The sequence below is a fragment of the Paramormyrops kingsleyae genome, chromosome 4, assembly GCF_048594095.1.
Source record: "Paramormyrops kingsleyae isolate MSU_618 chromosome 4, PKINGS_0.4, whole genome shotgun sequence".
Lineage (NCBI taxonomy): Eukaryota > Metazoa > Chordata > Actinopteri > Osteoglossiformes > Mormyridae > Paramormyrops > Paramormyrops kingsleyae.
Window position 1 is genome coordinate 2,943,655 of NC_132800.1, and position 21,032 is coordinate 2,964,686.

Sequence of the window (21,032 nt, forward strand, 5' to 3'; positions counted from 1 at the left end):
CAGGTCTGACATGATTCCTTTGTTGGATGTTAAGTGGAGCATTTTAAGTTCTTGGGGACAGGCAGTCACTCTCACACTTTCTGGGTGTTAAACCTATACCCTTCCATCCCTAATGCTTGCCATTCCATGCTGACATGATCCCCTTTCTAGTGTTAAAAAGCCATCCACACATACATGAAATATGTACTTGATTACATAATTGGGGGATCGTCAATATTTGTGCAGTGTGAATAACATTAACATTGTAGTGCATGGAGGTAAATATGTAGTGATTAAATTGCCATCAGGATTAATGGTTGAGGACGGAGTTTGGCTGTAATTAACGCACTAAACGCAGTATTTGGCAGGATCCTTTCTTCATGGTGAGAGAGCTGGAGAACTGAATGTTTATTTGGGGATGTGTCTGCTTTTCAGGAACCGGCAGGGACAGGGACAGAGAGCAGACAGGGAAAGGGACAGAGAGCAGGCAGGGACAGGGACAGGGACAGAGAGCAGGCAGGGACAGGGACAGAGAGCAGGCAGGGACAAGGACAGAGAGAAGGCAGGGACAGGGACAGAGAGCAGGCAGGGACAGGGACATAGAGCAGGCAGGGACAGGGACAGAGAGAAGGCAGGGACAGGGACAGAGAGCAGGCAGGGACAGGGACAGAGAGCAGGCAGGGACAGGGACAGAGAGCAGGCAGGGACAGGGACAGAGAGAAGGCAGGGACAGGGACAGGGACAGAGAGCAGGCAGGGACAGGGACAGAGAGCAGGCAGGGACAGGGACAGAGAGAAGGCAGGGACAGGGACAGGGACAGAGAGCAGGCAGGGACAGGGACAGAGAGCAGGCAGGGACAGGGACAGAGAGCAGGCAGGGACAGGGACAGAGAGAAGGCAGGGACAGAGACAGGTACAGGGACAAGGACAGGGACAGAGAGCAGGCAGGGACAGGTACAGGAACAAGGACAGGGACAGAAAGCAGGCAGGGACAGGGACAGAGAGCAGGCAGGGACAGAGAGAAGGCAGGGACAGGGACAGAGAGCAGGCAGGGACAGGGACAGGGAGCAGGCAAGGGACAGGGACAGGGACAGAGAGCAGGCAGGGACAGGGACAGAGAGCAGGCAGGGACAGGGACAGGGACAGAGAGCAGGCAGGGACAGGGACAGAGAGAAGGCAGGGACAGGGACAGAGAGAAGGCAGGGACAGGTACAGGGACAAGGACAGGTACAGGAACAAGGACAGGGACAGAAAGCAGGCAGGGACAGGGCCAGGGACAGAGAGAAGGCAGGGACAGGGACAGAGAGAAGGCAGGTACAGGGACAAGGACAGGTACAGGAACAAGGACAGGGACAGAAAGCAGGCAGGGACAGGGACAGGGACAGAGAGAAGGCAGGGACAGGGACAGGGACAGAGAGCAGGCAGGGACAGGGACAGAGAGCAGGCAGGGACAGGGACAGAGAGAAGGCAGGGACAGGGACAGGGACAGAGAGCAGGCAGGGACAGGGACAGAGAGCAGGCAGGGACAGGGACAGGGACAGAGAGCAGGCAGGGACAGGGACAGAGAGCAGGCAGGGACAGGGACAGAGAGCAGGCAGGGACAGGGACAGAGAGAAGGCAGGGACAGGGACAGGGACAGAGAGCAGGCAGGGACAGGGACAGAGAGCAGGCAGGGACAGGGACAGAGAGAAGGCAGGGACAGGGACAGAGAGCAGGCAGGGACAGGGACAGAGAGAAGGCAGGGACAGGGACAGAGAGCAGGCAGGGACAGGGACAGAGAGAAGGCAGGGACAGGGACAGGTACAGGGACAAGGACAGGGACAGAGAGCAGGCAGGGACAGGTACAGGAACAAGGACAGGGACAGAAAGCAGGCAGGGACAGAGACAGGGACAGAGAGCAGGCAGGGACAGAGAGAAGGCAGGGACAGGGACAGAGAGCAGGCAGGGACAGGGACAGGGAGCAGGCAAGGGACAGGGACAGGGACAGAGAGCAGGCAGGGACAGGGACAGGGAGCAGGCAGGGACAGGGACAGGGAGCAGGCAGGGACAGGGACAGGGAGCAGGCAGGGACAGGGACAGAGAGCAGGCAGGTACATCCATCAAAGGTTGGGCCAAATCCTGTTAAAGGCCCAGCCCTTGTTTCCTAGGTGTTTGTTCCTTAGCAACCTGGTGATATCACAGCCCTGATTGATTGGGCGAACAGGGGGTGTAGGGGGGTCTTGTTTGTCCTCAGTTAAAGAGAGATGGAACAAGCTGGAAAATTATACTGCTTAAGAGAGCGCAGGGAGAGGGGATGTGTAGTTACAGGCCTTGCTCACAACTAGAGACTGGCAGTGACGAAACAGCCAGGGTCAGGAAGCATGATGGGGGCCTTGTAAAGAAATCACTGGCCAGGGTCACAGCGGGCCTGCTAATTAGGCTACGCTAAGGGATCACATCGCTCGCTTTCATTAAACATCTGAGAAACAGTTTACTGTAATTATTTCTCGCTACAGCCGGACATCTCGGAGACATGGGTCACATGCCACCATGCTGTGAGATGAACATGCATAAAAACATAAAACATTCCGGTGTTTCCCTGGAAATATGAGCCCATAAAATATATTTTACTACCTTTCGAAGTGTTTGGGGTAATATTCTACAGGGTCCATCACCGGGAAGGCAAGAAATAAAATAAAATAAATCATGGAGGTGAAATATGAGCTCTGCATTCAGCTGTAATGCCTGGCCTGCTCACTGCGGAGTGATTTCCTGCAACTCCCCCTGTCTGTGATATCTGCCTGGGAACGCTGAGAGGTTGTTCCAGAAAGCAGCCGCTTTGACTGCAGAGCCCAAATGGACATACAAGCAAAAAAGAAACAAAGGAACATGCAAATGCGAACATGTCATACATGACACATACAAATGGGAACACACGTGTCAGACACTATCAGCAGAAAGGAACACGTGGGTCATACATGACATATACAAATGAGAACAGGCAAAAAAGGAACATGTGGGTCATACATGACAAACAAATGGGAACACGTGTGTCACACACAATCAGCAAAAAGGAACCTATGGGTCATATATGAACATTTGTGTTAAAGATGATAAGCTCATATATCATAGCAGATCATAGCATGCAATCCATACCAAAAAAGGAACATGTGATCTACATATAATGAGCAAAGCAGGCCCTGCATGCCATATATGTAACACAAAGAAACACTGGGAAGGCCGATTTGTCAGGCGCGCAGGAAAAAGCAGCAAACTGCACACAGGCTGGGTTCCTTTTGCACTGTGTCCTTCTGTTTATTTCACAGCCCCGATGAATCCCATCTCAGCCGTACATACGGAGTCAGGATTAATCACTTCATGAGTGTTATCAAAGACAAAGAGATCAAACGTCTAATCTGGAGCTGCCGTGAGACAGCTAGGTCCGAAAACACGGCAGAACAGAACCTGGCAGTGTCTCTGACCGGCGATTATAGGCCCGACTGCGAAAAATCGTATCAGACCAGCACAGCCACTGGCATTTACCAGTAATCAGGCAGGGCACAGGTTAGACTTTCATTTACTTTGATGGCACTGAGGTTTTCTTAAAGATTGACAGCACCTACCTGACCGTAGCAGGCCTACATGCAGACCAAAATTTCCCTGCAGTACTCCCACTGCACTAATATCTTCAGCAGGTTGCCAAGAAACTTCAAAGTACAACATTATGTTCATGAGCACATTCCGGAGAAACCAACATTACCCCGATAACAAGCCATCGCCCATCAGCAGACAGGACCGGAGGTTCCAGGGTTCATCAGGAGAATTAAATTAGGTTTTAAATAATACCAGGTTTAATCGTGTAGGCGGTGGGCTCTCCCAACCAATGAGCTTGGGGACAATGACGCGGCATGGAGGATAGGAAAGAAAATTCATCTGCATTGCACTTTACGCTACCATATTTACTCTTTCAGCCATTTCTTTTATCTCATATTTATTTAATACATTTATATCAATTTTTTCACATTTACCCCATAAGCAGGTACCTCTACATTAGCTAGTTATATGTCTGCTTTGATGTCTCTGAGTGCCTTCCAATTGTTTTGCGCTGTCTAATTCTGTTAGTGTGCGTAAGAATTCCTGTGCTCTCATGTAGAAAGAATCCGGAATGTTGAATGCTATCTTGCTTGTATAGTCGGTCAACTTAAACCAGAAAACAAAGAGCTTATTGAGCAAAGAGAATATTATATGTGCAATAATTCTGTTTAGAAGAAGGCAGGGAATTTTTCTACATAAAATCAAAAAATAAGAAATAATCAAAAACAAGAGCAGCCTACCACCCTCCCCTGAACTCTTGCTGGTACCGCTTTCAAATTTATTCCAAGCTGCCGCAACAAACAATTCCTCTGAGCCCCATCAAGGCAGCGGTAATTACGTGATGGGTGGGTTTTTTATGAATGCGTCACGCTTCTCAGAATGCTGCTGGAATATGTTTAAAGCTGAGTCGATGTTCATTTCTGTGCCCGGGGTTAGGCAGGGCATAATTTGGCTGCAAGATAAACCCGGATTCAAGCCGTAATCCACACACGCCGCCCTCGCCTGACAGGTCCCTGTGTAATCATGCGATTTGATGGTTTTCCTCTGTCACAGAAAACAAAAAGCTTATTGAGCATTTTTTTAAAGAGAAAAAACGGTGGAACCTCGATAATTGGAGTTTGCCTCATTTTTGAGCAATAGTGTCCAGATGTGACACTATACCTGTTTATGACACTACGAAAGATCTTATATCTTACACTTGTACTATTTTAAGACTGTGATAAGCTAAATAAGACACTGAAAGATCTTATATATTACATGTATACTGTATTAAGATTGCGATATGGTCTATAAGATTGTAAAAGACCTTATATCTTACATACTGTATTAAGACTATCAAATGTTGTATGAGTCAATATCTTACATATGTACTGTACGACTTTGATATGCCGTATAAGACACTCTGAAACACCCATTATCTTAAACATGTACTGCATAAAGACTGTGATGTGCTGCATAAGATACTGTGAAAGACCTGACATCTTACACATGTACTCTATGAAGATTGTGATGTACTGCATAAGACACTGTGAAAGACCTGACATCTTACACATGTACCTTATGAAGACTGTGATGTACTGTATAAGACACTGTGAAAGACCTGACATCTTACACATGTACCTTATGAAGACTCTGATGTACTGTATAAGACACTGTGAAAGACCTGACATCTTACACATGTACTCTATGAAGACTGTGATGTACTGTATAAGACACTGTGAAAGACCTGACATCTTACACATGTATTGCATAAAGACTGTGATGTGCTGCATAAGACCCTGTGAAAGACCTGACATCTGACACATGTACTCTATGAAGACTCTGATGTACTGTATAAGACACTGTGAAAGACATGACATCTTACACATGTACTCTATGAAGATTGTGATGTACTGCATAAGACACTGTGAAAGACCTGACATCTTACTCATGGTGTGTGAAGACTGTGATGTGATGTCATGTATAACACATGAACATGGATGCTGTATTCAGACTGTAAGTTCCAGAGGCCTTGCTATACAGGAATGTGATGTTGTGTTAAAGCAATGAAAGTGCAATAAGGCAGCTGATTTTGCTGGCGTTTGACAGTCAGGTTCAATGAAAGAGGCCGATCCTTTAACTCTGCCGTTCACCTGTCTGCTTACTCTCATTTGTAAAATACCATAATGACTCCCCATTCTGAGAAACTGTCTTTCGAACAAAAGCCATCACTCTCACTGATGCACCAAAGAATAATGACGAGCGGAGTTAAAACCATAAAAATCAGAAATTGAGGCATTATGCAGGTATTGCTTGTTTTGTCTGCTAAATAATGAATCTGAAATAGGTCAGACAGCTGCACTAGCAGTGAGCTAGCAATCAGAAAATGGGACAGCCTTTATGTGAGAATCCGAGAGGCCAAAGCTGGCCAGTAGACTGCTGGAATGAAAACGAGAAATGTATCCTGAAGAAAGATGGATTTAACTGCCGTACTGATAATGTGAACTAAGCAAACCGATCAAGGAAGTGAGAAGGAGGTATGACAAATCTCCAAATGGGTCTACAGAACCAACACCACCCTATCTCAGGCAACCAAGCAGGAAGCTGGCCGACAGCAGTTCAAACAAGGGTCACTGACAAGTGGAATTAAATTGAAATGATTAACAAGAATATAGTTCAAGTTTATAGATTTACAGTAATGAACCAACAATATACAGTAACAGTCAAACCACATGAAGCGCTTGGTACCATGCATCATTTCAATAACTTAATCCAGATTCATAACAGATCAACCAACCTGATCCAGATCACACATCGGATGAACCAATTTAATCCGGATCTCTTCAATAAAATCATCCACAATAAAACAAATGACTGTGAATAAAAAAAATCACACAGAGATAACTAACTAAGCTCTGAGGAGGAAAAAACACACAAACAAGTTATTTCTTTTCTAAATAAATTTGCATATTTATATAAAAAAACTTGCACACTAAATACATGCAAAAATAGATGAAGTGCAGATGGAAAATGTGCCTTGCTCTTAAACATACTTCTTATTCCCAGAGCTGATAAACAGTTTACGAATAAGGTTTCAGTGATTATCTTTATTCAATGATTATCTCAAATTATATTGTTGCCTGCTTGTTTACCTTAATGCTATACTAATTGCATTGATGCATTCTGAAGGTAAAGTGAGGGAGATTTCTGAATGTGATAACTCATGCGTAAATGCTTGCAGGCAGGATGCGAAAACTGTAATGCAGAGCACAACTGCAGATAAATTTCTCCGTCTTCTAAAAAGCTTAGGGGAGAAGAGGGTAATGGAGTATTTTTCTTTCTTATTAAAGAGCAGCAAATGGTGGGTTTTACTTATTGTTCTAAGAAAGCTAGGGTGGATAGAGCTGTGAAATTTGTACTGTGAAAGGTTACAGGAACGTGTCTCTGATTGATGACATCACGATTCAGAAACACAGCAGGCATGAACACCAAGTCCTTCTGAAAAGCGAAGGTCAGAAAAATCTAAAAACGTGACCATAAGCCAGAAGTCACAGAGTTACGTAGTACAGAGCTACTACAAGAGAAATACTGGTCTACAAAGATGAAAATGATTATTTGCAAATAAAAGAATAAGATGCATGTAATAATCGCTGTTGAATGAATCACCACCTGAAATAATTTTGCTGAACCCCTCTAAATTAGCTGTCTGTCGAGGGTACAAATACAATCATTAACTTCAAAGCAGCACAAATCCTGCTGCCGGTAAACTGGGTTAGCGAGATAACAAGTGAGGATAACAGGCTTCCTTTTCATTTGGTCTTCGCAAACCTTCCCTGCACCGGGTGTAATGAAAAGGTGGTCAGGCTTCGTTTGAGAGCCATAAATCAAGGAAAGCAGATATAGGAGTTGTCAGGCCTGAAAATGTGCACCGATGTGGGACTCAGCTGTCATTCTGGCCTTCTGCTAGCTCCTCTGGGCCTGGTGGCACTTAATTTTTTAATTGCTGTCTTGGACGAGGCCTTTTTCTTTCGAATCGGTGACACTGTGGCACGGAAGATTGGTGAGGGAGATCCAAAAGTTCAACAACATCTCCAAAGTGCTACGCTGCCATATGAAGGTGCCACTGAAGCAGGCCATTAATTGCTCGTTCTGAAATCGGGTCGCTGAAGACAGAGCACTTCTCTGATTCTCAGAGCAGCCACGGTTTGGACTTTAGATCCAGAACCAAAAGACTACTTTGATCATTCAGACTGTTAATCTGCAAAAACTGCTCGTATATTTAATTTCTGTATTTCTGTGTGCTTTCGTGTGCAACGAGAACCACATGAAACAACCTAAACTTCAAAATTCACCACAAAGTCCAATTTAGGAAAGTGAGCTTCGTTTTTTGTTCTACCTTTGCTGACCCTTATCGACAGAATGGATGAGTCTAACATCACAAGCAATTAAATCGACTCCAATACACATCAAAGTCTCTGGCTTCAAACAAAAAATGAAGCTTTAACGTTCTAATTGAAGGTGACATTTAATAACATCAGACATTTATAATAGGAATTCATACAGAGTGCAATATTTTTTTATGTAACTGTTTTGTATGCATAAGTGATTAAGCATTATCCTTGGTTTAGTTAATGCATTCATAATGCATGCTGTAATCACTATTCATAGCAAAGCTGAGCAGTATTAATATATTTGCATACATATACAGAAATACAGCTTTGGATGAGCAAAGCGTATATCTCTCCTGGTGACGTGGTGGCCTTAAACCAAGTTAAGCTGAAAGTGTGGGTCCCCCTTTCTTCAGATTCTCCTTTCTTCAGCTCAGATGGACGCTTTCAAAGTGTCACAGAAAAGGAATAGCCGTTCAAAGGCAGCGGAAATGCATTATGTCACAGAAAGGCTTAGAACGGCTTGCGGCCTGCGGGACTTCAGCTGAGGATTGTGGGAATTATTTCCTTCTGCTCCTCAAGCAAGGCCAATGCATGCAGCTAAACTGGATATCAAACGTTGCTTCAAAGGGCTCCAGCCACAATACGCCGCATTCGGCTATGAGGCCTGCGGATTTCTGCATTTACACACCTTGGTATTTTACCCCCTACTTACCATCAGGCATAAATTCAGCCACCTTTCACAGCTGAAAGGACCCAAACTCAGAGACCCAGAGCCAAAAGGCACAGGTGGCAAAGACGACTCACGCTAAGCATAGCACAGGAGCGCTAATTGACTGGAAGGGTGTAAGTGAACAAAGACTAAGTGAGCATGTGGAGATGTGGTGAAGGAGACTAGCCAATCAACAATAATAGCACTTTCCTGTAAGACAAAGTGTTTGTGTTTATAGCGTGAAAGCACCTCCAAGCCGCTGAGAATGAATTACGAAAGTGTGACCCTCTGGAGAGGATGGGGGGGCATGTGGGATGCTGAGAGCATGGCTGATGGCATGCAAGGCCTCGTGGTCCTGGGTCTGACCACTGCCACCAGCTACGGGTCTTTTTCAAGAAAATGCCATCTCTCTGAGACATGGAGCTTCACAGGAGGATCGCTGGAGTTCATGGAACCTGTTTATGTTTACTAGCAGTAGGGATTTAAAAAAGAAAAAATAAAGTCATCAGCTTCATCTTTGCTTCACTCATTTCAAGCAAATGGTACAGACAGCCTAGGATTGTGTGAGCCATCATCTAAATCACGCTCATAAATATATACGTGGTTCAGATTGAACATGGCGGCTGGCGGGGAAACGGCGTCGTGTTTTTGTCTCTGGAAGACGTTCGATTTCCTATAAATGCGGTGTAATCGTGGTTTGGTGCGCGGCGAGGCGTCGTGATTGACGAGACTTTATTGTCTTGCATCGATTTCGATCCCGCCGCTTGAAATCACCCTGAGCACGAGCGTTTTTTTTCTGCCTGGGGAGCAAATTCATCATTTTACATCCGTTTATCGCTACGCGGCGGGTACCTTCTGGAGCGTTCCATGCATTCATCAGAAGGATAATTTATCCTGCTGCTGCAGAAGTGAAAACTTCAGACGGCAAACTGGGAACTGTGTGTTTTTGTGGGGTATGCCAGTGATGTTCACCTGATCTCCTGACCTCAGGCGGTTATTTGCCTGGTTATTGTTGTGTGTTTGTATTTTACTGTGTGACCTGAAAGGCTGCAGGTGGGAGAGACACTGAGAACGAAGACAGAAAAGGCTGTTCTTATCTGTGACATGTTAGCCAGTTACACCCAGGCTTGTCTCTAATGGATGGTACACACCCTAGAGTTAAAAAGTACAGGCAGTTCTCGACTTAGGTAAATTGGACTAACGCAAAAAGGCGACACACACCTGTAAGTAAATTCACACTTTATCTATTTGTTTATTTATATCTACTCTTTTGCATGCATTAGCATAAGGCCATAATTATAACCTTTGGTGTGGGGGGGGGGGCATTGTGTGCTCACAATGTCCCCCCTATTATATACTATAATTATGGCTTTGATCCGCCCCCCCATGTTCACTCCATGGCTCTGGTCTTGTATTAGCAGTGTATTTTTAGCTTATGTGTTTTTTGCTATAAGGTGTCCTGAATGGTATGGGAGGGGGTCAATCCGACTTAGGTAATATCTGACTTATGTAAGGCTCAACATTACTTATGTTGGTCGAGGGCTGCCTGTATTGGACACCATAGTCCTTATGAGTGTATGACCTGCCTTGTCTACTGAAAGGCCAAGCTAATTTAATCGCCTGGCTGAATGTGTCCCAAGGGCGATTCCCATGGAGTCACACATTCACAACCCCCCTGGTGTCACAGGAGTGGTAATGCAGGAACATATTCATGCAGGTGGACTTTTCCCTAATCGTGGCAGAGTGACGGCGTCTGATCCATAAACAGACCTGGGGTGAGTTAACGCTACGTCGTTTGTTAGTTCTATCTTTTAACACAGAACCTATGAACGACGTAGCGTTAAGAACGCTTCGGGAAACTCACCCCTGATCCATAAAAGTGCTGCTAACTAAGCCAGCTGTGTAAATCTGCATGTGAGCAGTGCATGCTGGGTATGTTCTGGATCTGAACATCCTACATCTGGGCTCCTCAGTTGCTGGTTCTGTCACAGACCCGGTGATGAACCTGGCACTCCCAGGCCCGGCCCTTCCCACTCCACCCCCCACGCACAGACACAGTTTCCCATATCACCGTGTTGTGGCTCAGGCTTCACTACGCAGTAATGCTCCAACCGGTGGACAAATGACGCTCGAGAGGGCTGTTGCAGTTCCAGTCTCGGAATCGGGACTGAAGGTGACCCCTGCTCCACACAAGCTGCTCGTCTGTGCCCCTGCAGTTCAACGACCGGAGGGAATGTTTTTAAAAGCTTTCGAGTGGCGAATCTCGTGAATAAACACTTCATTTCATGGGTGTCATGCTCGAAAATGGATATAAAGCTGTGTCAGGCAGAGATACAGAGAAAGAAAGAGTGAGCGTGTGTGGAAGTCAGCAGTCAGAGCACATTCCTGGACTGAGGACATGGAGCGCGGTGATGATTCACGCCGTGCCCGTGCGGCATCGGCCTGTGAGGAACTGCAGACAGCAGGCTGTGAGACGGAAAATTATCAGGACCCTGACTGGTTGCTTTTTGCATATCTTTCACTACTGATGGAAACTGGAGATTCCATTTAATGAAGGGGTCTCAAACTCAAATTAATATACACTCACCTAAAGGATTATTAGGAACACCTGTTCAATTTCTCATTAATGCAATTATCTAATCAACCAATCACATGGCAGTTGCTTCAATGCATTTAGGGGTGTGGTCCTGGTCAAGACAATCTCCTGAACTCCAAACTGAATGTCAGAATGGGAAAGAAAGGTGATTTAAGCAATTTTGAGCGTGGCATGGTTGTTGGTGCCAGACGGGCCGGTCTGAGTATTTCACAATCTGCTCAGTTACTGGGATTTTCACGCACAACCATTTCTAGGGTTTACAAAGAATGGTGTGCAAAGGGAAAAACATCCAGTATGCGGCAGTCCTGTGGGCGAAAATGCCTTGTTGATGCTATAGGTCAGAGGAGAATGGGCCGACTGATTCAAGCTGATAGAAGAGCAACTTTGACTGAAATAACCACTCGTTACAACCGAGGTATGCAGCAAAGCATTTGTGAAGCCACAACATGCACAACCTTGAGGCGGATGGGCTACAACAGCAGAAGACCCCACCGGGTACCACTCATCTCCACTACAAATAGGAAAAAGAGGCTACAATTTGCACGAGCTCACCAAAATTGGACAGTTGAAGACTGGAAAAATGTTGCCTGGTCTGATGAGTCTCGATTTCTGTTGAGACATTCAAATGGTAGAGTCAGAATTTGGCGTAAACAGAATGAGAACATGGATCCATCATGCCTTGTTACCACTGTGCAGGCTGGTGGTGGTGGTGTAATGGTGTGGGGGATGTTTTCTTGGCACACTTTAGGCCCCTTAGTGCCAATTGGGCATCTTTAAATGCCACGGCCTACCTGAGCATTGTTTCTGACCATGTCCATCGCTTTATGACCACCATGTACCCATCCTCTGATGGCTACTTCCAGCAGGATAATGCACCATGTCACAAAGCTCGAATCATTTCAAATTGGTTTCTTGAACATGACAATGAGTTCACTGTACTAAAATGGTCCCCACAGTCACCAGATCTCAACCCAATAGAGCATCTTTGGGATGTGGTGGAACGGGAGCTTCGTGCCCTGGATGTGCATCCCACAAATCTCCATCAACTGCAAGATGCTATCCTATCAATATGGGCCAACATTTCTATAGAATGCTTTCAGCACCTTGTTGAATCAATGCCACGTAGAAGTAAGGCAGTTCTGAAGGCCAAAGGGGGTCAAACACCGTATTAGTATGGTGTTCCTAATAATCCTTTAGGTGAGTGTATATATATATATATATCCCATACATATAAATGAAATTTCATCCACCGAGAAGGGATGGGGGCTCTTGCTGTGCTACACAGTTTAATAAAGAACAATTTACTAATGACTGAGGGAAAGATGTCCCTTGCCAGAAAGGAGCAAGGGATGAATAATTCTCCATGTGACCAGGTGGCATAATAAAAGTGGACAAGAGGCATTTAATACTGCCAGCTTGGTGGGGGAGGGCAGAATGTTGGAGTGTGAAATTTTATTTAATCGAGGTTGGAACTCAGAGGGTCATCAATGCCCAGACCAACATACCAGCTGGCAGTGCTGACCAGGTTGGGAAGATAAAGCTGCAGAAACAAAGGCTCTTGTAATGGGGGGGGCGGGGGGGGGGATAGGGAAGGTCATGCAAAATTAATTCATATGACAGAAACAGCCATAGTGATGAAGTGACGGCAATATAAAATGACACTACAGTAATGTTCTTGTATCAGCTCACTCCTTGGCTGGCCATACACAGATGACTTCGCTGGAGGTGACCCTGTATATCTATCGAAGCCGTTCCTATCCCGTGAGTCTTTAAGAGAAAACCAACGAGGTCATCATATAGGGACAAGTGCGGCAAATGAAAGCAGAAGCTTCACACGGATAAATCATATAATCAATGAATTAAACTACAAACGACGCTGTGTACTTTGGCCCAGATACAGTGATCTTAATCCACAAATGAACCAGGGACAAGCCTGCCTTTCTTATGAGTATTATTAGGGTGTTTGTTTATCTGGGAGTCTGCAAGCATATGAAAATTATACAGTTGGGATTTCACGACCAAGTGGGGGTGCAGGGGGGCGTAATTGGATTTGGTAATGGACTAAATAATTACCTTGTAGTGCTTGGACTCAATGAATGAGATTCAAGTACCATTTTAGCATGTTGTCAAGCTAATTGGGTCCTTCAGTATCAATCACATGGGGAACACCACCCTCCCCATTTGTTGTCTGTTTACATGCATGGAACAAGGACCCATTGGGAGCAAGGGAGGGGCTTCAATCAGTGGGTCAGTCCTTTAAGGGGGTGAAATTGAAGGACAAGAGGTGGCCTCCATAAATAGAGGTATGAAAGCTTCAACAAAGGCAAGTTGCTTCACTACCTAGTTCTCAATTTCTATAGATCTACACAAAAGCACAGATCTGTTGCCTGTTTCCTAAATAGTAGTGCAGTCTGTGTGGAAGGCCCAGCTGCCCCTGAGAGTTTGTGGACACTTTCTGCCTTCATCCTGCCAGATCCAATAAAATAACCTGTGACAGAGTGACCTCATCAAAGTCCCCGAGTCCGGAATCTGTGCTGGCTGGTTATATTCTCACATTTATCCCAGGTTTTACTGTTTTTCTTCTTTTTTTTTAATCCCAGCACCTTAAAATAAAATGGCACCTTTCTTCTTCTGCTCGCCAGCTCTGGATTCTGCACAGATGTGGGTCAAGACACTCAGCAGGGAGTAATAAATGCTCAGAGAAAAGACAGAGCCACCAGAGGCAGCTAGAGCGCCCCCTGGAGTGTGTTTTTAATGAAATGCAGACTGAGGAGGATGACAGATTTTGGGCATTGCTCAATTACAGGTCACACACTGTCAAACTCTTCTCCTAGAGCTATTGAACCACAGTCCTGCAGGTCCTAGGAAATAGCACCCCCTGCTGGTGATCATTATAAAAGTAATTAACCAGTTGTCTTCTGTAGAACAGCATTCACAGTGCTCAGACTCCTACTGAAGAGGGTACATGGGGCAGAGAGACCTGGAGATGTCTTAGTGTAGAGGAGCATGGTGACCTTGAAGTGGGCTCTTCTGAGACCCAGCCGTCACTTGAGCTCTGGAAGAACGCCGAAAGTTGGAGGCTTGGACGGAGAGGGAGTACATTCCGAAAGGTCAAACTCAACCCACGTAGATGAGAGATGAGCGTGACCACGAACAGCAGCTGGGAACATGGTGTTGAGAAGATTGGACAGATCAGGTTTGGTCACCATACCTTAAGAAGGACATTGCTGCCTTAGAAAAGGTGCAACATAGGGCTACAAGAATGATTCCTGGTCTTAGAGGAATGTCTTATGAGGAGATGTTAGCTGAGCTGAATCTGTTTAGCCTCGTGCAAAGGAGTTTAAGGGGGGACATGATCCAGGGATATAAGATTCTAACAGGTCTGGATGCTGTTCAGCCAAATGGCTACTTCAATATTAGTTTAATACTAGAACTTGTGGCCATAATTGGAAATTAGCGGGAGAATTTTAAAATGAATTTGAGGGAGCGCTTCTTTACACAGCACGTAGTTAAAGTATGGAATAGTCTTCCTGCTAGTGTAGCGGAAGCTAAAACCCTGGGTTCCTTTCAGAGCTAGATAAGATTTTAACAACTGTGAGCAATTAGTTCAGTTCTCCCCAATTGAGCTTGATGGGCCGAATCGTTTGTAAATTTTTTATGTTCTTATCAGTATTGCATTATATTGTGTGTATTGCTCACCAAGGAGGATCTAGGGCTTCCTGTAAGGATGATGCTGGACTTTTTTTAGGAGGCTTTTGAAAGAATTCTGTAGCTGGAAATGTGGAGATCACAGACTGAGCCCCCCCCCCCCACACACCTCCCCAAAAAAAGAGCAGACCAAGCATGGATCCCTGAGGTACAACCAAACAGGAAGTGACAACACTGTATAAGAGGAAACCCCACCAGGACAGTGCAGGTACTGCGAGTCACTGCTTAGCTGGAGATCAGAAGCTGTGGGAATGTGTATAAGGATGGGAAATGAGCATTAAATGAGTAAACAGCACATATTTTGAGATAACATGAACTTTATTGATCCCAGGAGAACATTATGGAAATTTTGTTAACTGGTCATGAGGCCAGACTGGTCCTTATCGCCGCTGATATTTGTATTTTCTAGTTCCTTGTTCCTTTACTTTGAATGGATTCCCACTCTGTAAATATTTTAACCAGACTAAATTATTTAGCACCTGATAAATCGCACATATGCCAAAGCAATCTGTCAGGCATGAATCCCGGCGAATGGAACCGTGGGCATATTGACTGCTCTCCACTGTACACAAACAGAACCGGCACTGTCAACTGCCATGGAGATGAGCAGGGAAGCTGTTATCAGGGAGGTGTGTTGTGGAAAAGGAGGTGCAAATCAACAGCCAGTCAGCGTGCAGTATCAGCAAAGATAAACATAAAACATGCCCCCCCCTCCCCCTCACCCACTCTGGCGGAGCTGCTGTTAGAAGGTGTAACTTTAAAGTCACCTGATTCAACCAAGACCACAAGATAAGTGCACCTGAAAGTTGTCCCGAGATGGGTGCAGTTATTGTGCTCCTTAGCAAAGCACTTCATCTATTCCGAGCAGATCTTGCATGTTCTGGCTGAATATCATCTGCAGTAATGCATTACAATTATGGGGCATCCGTAAGGCTAGGTCATGTGCCTGGTTGCCCTGGCGACGATGCTTCGCCAAGGGTTACGGGTCTTTGCCTTCAAGGACTCCAAAACTCCTGGCTTGACTGGAATGAAAAATCAGCTCTGTCAACAAACATGGTCTCAGTAAATTTTGCTGATCAGGTTTTGGGGCCACGGCCACGATGCATTTTGTTGATTTGGGGGGAATAGAGGGGGGGGTCCGATAAATTTTGCCCACCCACAAACCCATCAACCCACTGGGGAAATGCCCAGTGTGTCAAATGGCTAGTCCAGCCTTGCTTGAACTCGACGCCAAAAGAATGGGTGACCTGCCTGTATGTGTCTTTTAATGATTCAGTAACGATTCTGCGATTTACTACCGAGCCAGCAGTATATTGTGCAGTAATCATCTTGGTTAAAGAAATCCATGCTGGAGATAAAACCGTGCTTCGTGAAAGTGACAGCCGTGTTTATCAACCCGTGCTTGATTCATTTTTTGGGCAAAGGGGTGGCCTTTGAGCTCTTTGAAATCTGTTTTTCTTGAAATGTGACCGAACCGTATGTCCGTTTCATTCCGGAATACTCAGGCCTGTATGTGTTCTGCATTTATCTGCGTGCTGCTTGTTTTTCATTTTTTATTTTTTTTGTCTTTTTTTGTATTGGCGTGGCTCAGCGGGTTAGGATGCCGTGTCTGTGATTGGAAGGTCACCGGTTTGAATCATCCCAGGGCCGGCTGAGTGATGTCATCAATGAGCAAGGCCCTTAATCCTGAATTGCTCAAGGGACCGTCTGTACATTTTTCCAGGTTATGTTCGGTGTTCTTCTGCCTACGGAGGGGTGCGACGACACTCGGAAAGCAACTACACCCAGCTGTTCTCGGCTTCGGTGGCAACACGGTGGGCGTGGTTACAGAGCATCCTCACCCAAAACGGCCAGAAGGGGCACCGTATCTGTATTCAGGACCGGATCAGCACCAATGGAGCCGGGAGCAGGCTGCACGCTGAGGAAGAGAGAGACAGAGGCGGACTGAGACGAGGATCATTAAAGTTTAAGTGGCTTCTGTCTGTGATGGTCTGACGTGAAGTGGATCCGTATTCAGGCTACAGCGCTGCTCTTGTGCCTCACCTCACCATGCGTGAGCTTTAGCTCCTCACCAGATATACAAGTGACCTCGTCAGCTGGCCGAACTGTGACCCGGCGCCTGCACCTCCAGTGCCCGAAGACCATACAGAACCTTCTCGGCTACACAGCTGCTGGAAAGGAAGCAAGAATATCAGAGAGACGCTGAGCAGATGTGGCCACCTCCAAAGGTATGTTAGTTAAGGTAATGTCGATAACATATCGCAGACATGAAAAAACGATAAAAAAGTGACCTTTCAGATTTTGCGGGTGTGGCTGACCACAAACCAACACTTCACTTACCACTCCTGTCTCAGCTACTGGTGTTACCGGGAAGAGCATAATGCTATTTTAAGTAAAAATACGTAAGCCCCATTTCTATTAAAACTTCAAGAGAAACTTATAAGACATTTTTATAATAATCACTGCACCTCCCCCCCCCCATCCTACCAGAAGGAATACTTTTATATTAAACCATCTTTGCTGATTGAATTATTTAATTCTATGCAGTCACTGGCATAGTCCAAAACATACCTTGTCAGCCTGGAAAATATTTGAGGACAATCTTGAAAAACAAGCCTGGATATGGAACCAGAGTTCCAGATGAATTTTAAACATTGTTTAGGATACCTCCTTTGATTCCTGTCCGTTCTCTCCACACAGAACATTTCCTACCCTGTTCCTTGTACAGTCAGCAAGATTCCCATTCAAAATGCCCATTCCCTAGTCCATAATTTGCCTAATTGTAATCAGCAGCTGCTGTCACATTAGGTATTGACTAGCTGTTGTATTATGACTCTCAATGTCGCTCTCAAAAACTCTAATGGAAACAGGACCTAAGGCACAGAAAAAGAGAATGACTTTCTCAATAGTGCTTGATTAATTGAGATAATATCAGCAATGTAGCCCGTGACGTGAATAGCTTCTGCATAATAAAATGTGACTGAACGGCAGTGGAGAAGGCGGGGAAAAGCAGTCAGGAGTCCACCAGCAACCTGGGTGGTTAATGGTGACGACAGCTAATCTGCCATTAAACCTGTAGGGGAAAGTTCCCGTGAACCCTGACCTTCACCACGCTCCCCGCCCCAGTCGGCACTAAAAAGCCCGTCCCTGTTCTGGCGGGATTCTCTGAGTGTCGTGTCTGAGATCCTTCACCAGTCGTGTCTCCCCATGTGTGGAAAAGGGCCGATTTCCCCACACCGTCTGATACCTTCAGTCGCACGTTTGAGACTCTTTCTCCCACCTGGTACCAGGTAATTCCCAAAAGAATAAGGGATTAACAAAAAAAAAAAAAAAAAGAAGAAACAGTGAGTTATCAGCTACAAAGTGTGTCCGCATTTGCTCAGGACCGTGAGAAATCCTGTCCTTAAGAGTTTTGCAAAGTATTCCGGCGCTTACCTGAAGCTCCTTCCACGTCCCTGCCCAGGACTCAGACTGCTGATTGCTAAACAAAACGGATAATCCAGCCGGACCCCCATACCTGCTTACAGAAACCAGAATCCCAAGGTCAGTGGGCCTAGGAACTGCGTTGCTGCTCTCCCAGCCGCTGGATCACATTTGCCGTTTAATCCTCTTATCTCCACGGTTCCACACGGGTCCTTGAATTAAAATATTAAAAGCTGCACCTCCTTATCCTGACCGACCTTCCCGATTCTCGCCCGAGTTGCTGTTTACATCGAATCTTCCATTGTTAAGACCGCGGGGGACAGCGTCTGGGAACAGCGGGAGTCTCGATAACCCCCGTCCGCCCCTCCCCCTTGGTCACCTCACCTGTTACTCAGCGGCACCAGCCAAAGAGTCACATGACTGCTAATTATCTCCCTCACCTCAGCTGCTAATTATCTCATGCTACCAGCTAATTCCCCTTTAATTCCATGCAGATACGTTTTGTTTTTCAAGAAAAAAAAACTCACCTTTTATAAATCATCGCTACATTCCACAGTGCTTCAGCGGCCACTTAACTAAGGTAAAAAAAATATAAAACAGAAAGAAAATAATGAAATAAAAATGATGGTCACGGCCGCCAGGCAGATACGATCCATCTATCCATTTTACAAACCACTTACCGGGAAGAGAGTCATGCTACTGCGATACACAGAAATGCACGTCGGCTAGATAATAACCACGTCAAATGCAACGTCCGCTCCCATTACAAGCATACCTTTCAAACTCCGTTATTCAGGTAGATTTCACTGTTTTTCATCGCTTTTTATGATGCTTTTCAAAGCGTAGCTGTGACAAGCCTGTCTGTGTAATTAACACCACACTTTTGTTAATAAATGAATTCAATATATGTCCCTGGATGGACAGTGGATCTTTCTTCCTCGCCATAGATGAGTTAAAAAGCAACGCGGCTGATTCATTTCAGCGGCGTTCTGACGATCAGAGCCGGTCGATCTTGGCGGATCGTTAATGCAAATGTGCAGGATTTCCTCATTTGTAAATGACGCCCGCCCAAAGGCTGGGGGCTGGGGGGGGGGTGGTTGTTAAATAGCAACCCCCCCCCCGACACACATATCGATTTAGTTAAATAGAGACGCACGTCACGTTGCAGTTCCAGACGTACAGACACTGCCCTGACCAGCACTGATCTTAAAAGGCAACGCAAAAAGGCAAAAAACGTGGGCCCAATTATCTTTGCTTCATAACTGTCCTTTCGCTAAATGACACCAGCAATTACAGCAGGACAAGAGACAAAAAAATAAAAAATAATACATACGCAAAGATGGCGCACTTTAAAGTCTGGCTTTGTTCGTGCTTAAGCTGATTTATGGAGACGGGCTGCCATCGATCACACCCCGCTGCCGCTTGGCAGGACGCACTGGGCCAGGATTCGAGATCAGGCCAGTCGCAATTCATCTCCCGCCTCGTAAGGCAAACACGGAAAAGCGGGGCATGCGAATTACGGCCGAATATGCAAGGCCAAGCCCAAAACACGTCGCACATCCACGCCCAAATGTCCCACTAATGGCTGTCGTGCGGATTAGCCGCAATCCTACATTGGCTGCGTCCCAAGAGGCTTTTCCTGAAATCCTTCTCACCCTGGTGATGGGGTAGGGTGTTTGCATTGGCGAGGGGTGTGACTCCGTCACCCATCCTGGCACTGCACACTGGATTTATGGGGCCTCCCTCTCTTTAGGTAGCTAATGACCTTAGTGGTGTGGCAGAAGACTGCAATAGTTCAATTAGAGAAATAATTAGTGCAGTCGAGAACTTAGGTGGTATCACAACCTGAATGGATTACCAGTCCATTGGGGGCAGGGCTGGGGACCCCATTACAGAGAAATTAAATTCTGTTTCAGGCCAAATCCCCTGATCCCCAGAATCATGCTGGGTCAGTCTGGGAATTCCCTGGTACAAGCAGGGAATGGTTCCATGTATCCCTAAAAGAATTCCATTTAGGTCACATTATTTCTACCAGATAGTGAATGTACAGTCTAGAATTGCATGCAGTTGAATTAAACTTAAACTACGCAATAAAAAAAAAAAAAATATATATATATATATATATATATATATATATATATATACAAGAAGACATTCCAACTTCGGTAGGTGTGTTCAAACCTTTGACTGGCACTGCAAAAACAACAGAATAAACATGATTTTCTGACAGTAGCAACCAGAATATGAAGTTTATTAAAATTAAAACAAAAAAAGACAAATATTAAGTCATGACAGTTTCAGAGGCTCACCTAGACAGCACCTGATTGACACAGAGATTCTAGCATACAAATGTTTGGACAAGCAGAATTAATGGTGTTGAACTGATGTAGCCATGGAGACCGACGCCATAGAAACTGGATGCTATCACTGCATTCGCCAAGAACCTGTCTCCTCAAAGATCATTGTTCCTCTCATGCATCACTTACTGGATCCAGATCCCTTTATGTTCCATCTCTGTTATCGTGATCTCCTTCCTATCTTCCACACAGCTCAGATCACCTAAGATCTAATGCTGGATCTGTTGTCATAATTGTCTCCAAGCAGAAGGTGCTGGGACCTGCACTGTTTCTACTCGAGGTCAGCAGAAGCGTGCATTCATGACAAACTCAGCTATT

General features: G+C 45.5%; 1 protein-coding gene across 1 annotated transcript in view; it reads right to left on the minus strand.

The window, feature by feature from the left end:
- Positions 1-15,233: 15,233 nt before the first annotated feature.
- LOC111838742 (cadherin-18-like) overlaps positions 15,234-21,032 on the minus strand; it is a 154,718-nt gene continuing 148,919 nt past the window's right edge. Inside the window, exons 14-15 of the mRNA XM_072710476.1 lie at positions 18,885-18,932; positions 15,234-18,451 (exon numbers count right to left, since the gene is read on the minus strand). The gene's annotated coding sequence lies outside the window, so the exon portion shown is untranslated. The remainder of the gene's footprint in view (positions 18,452-18,884; positions 18,933-21,032) is intronic.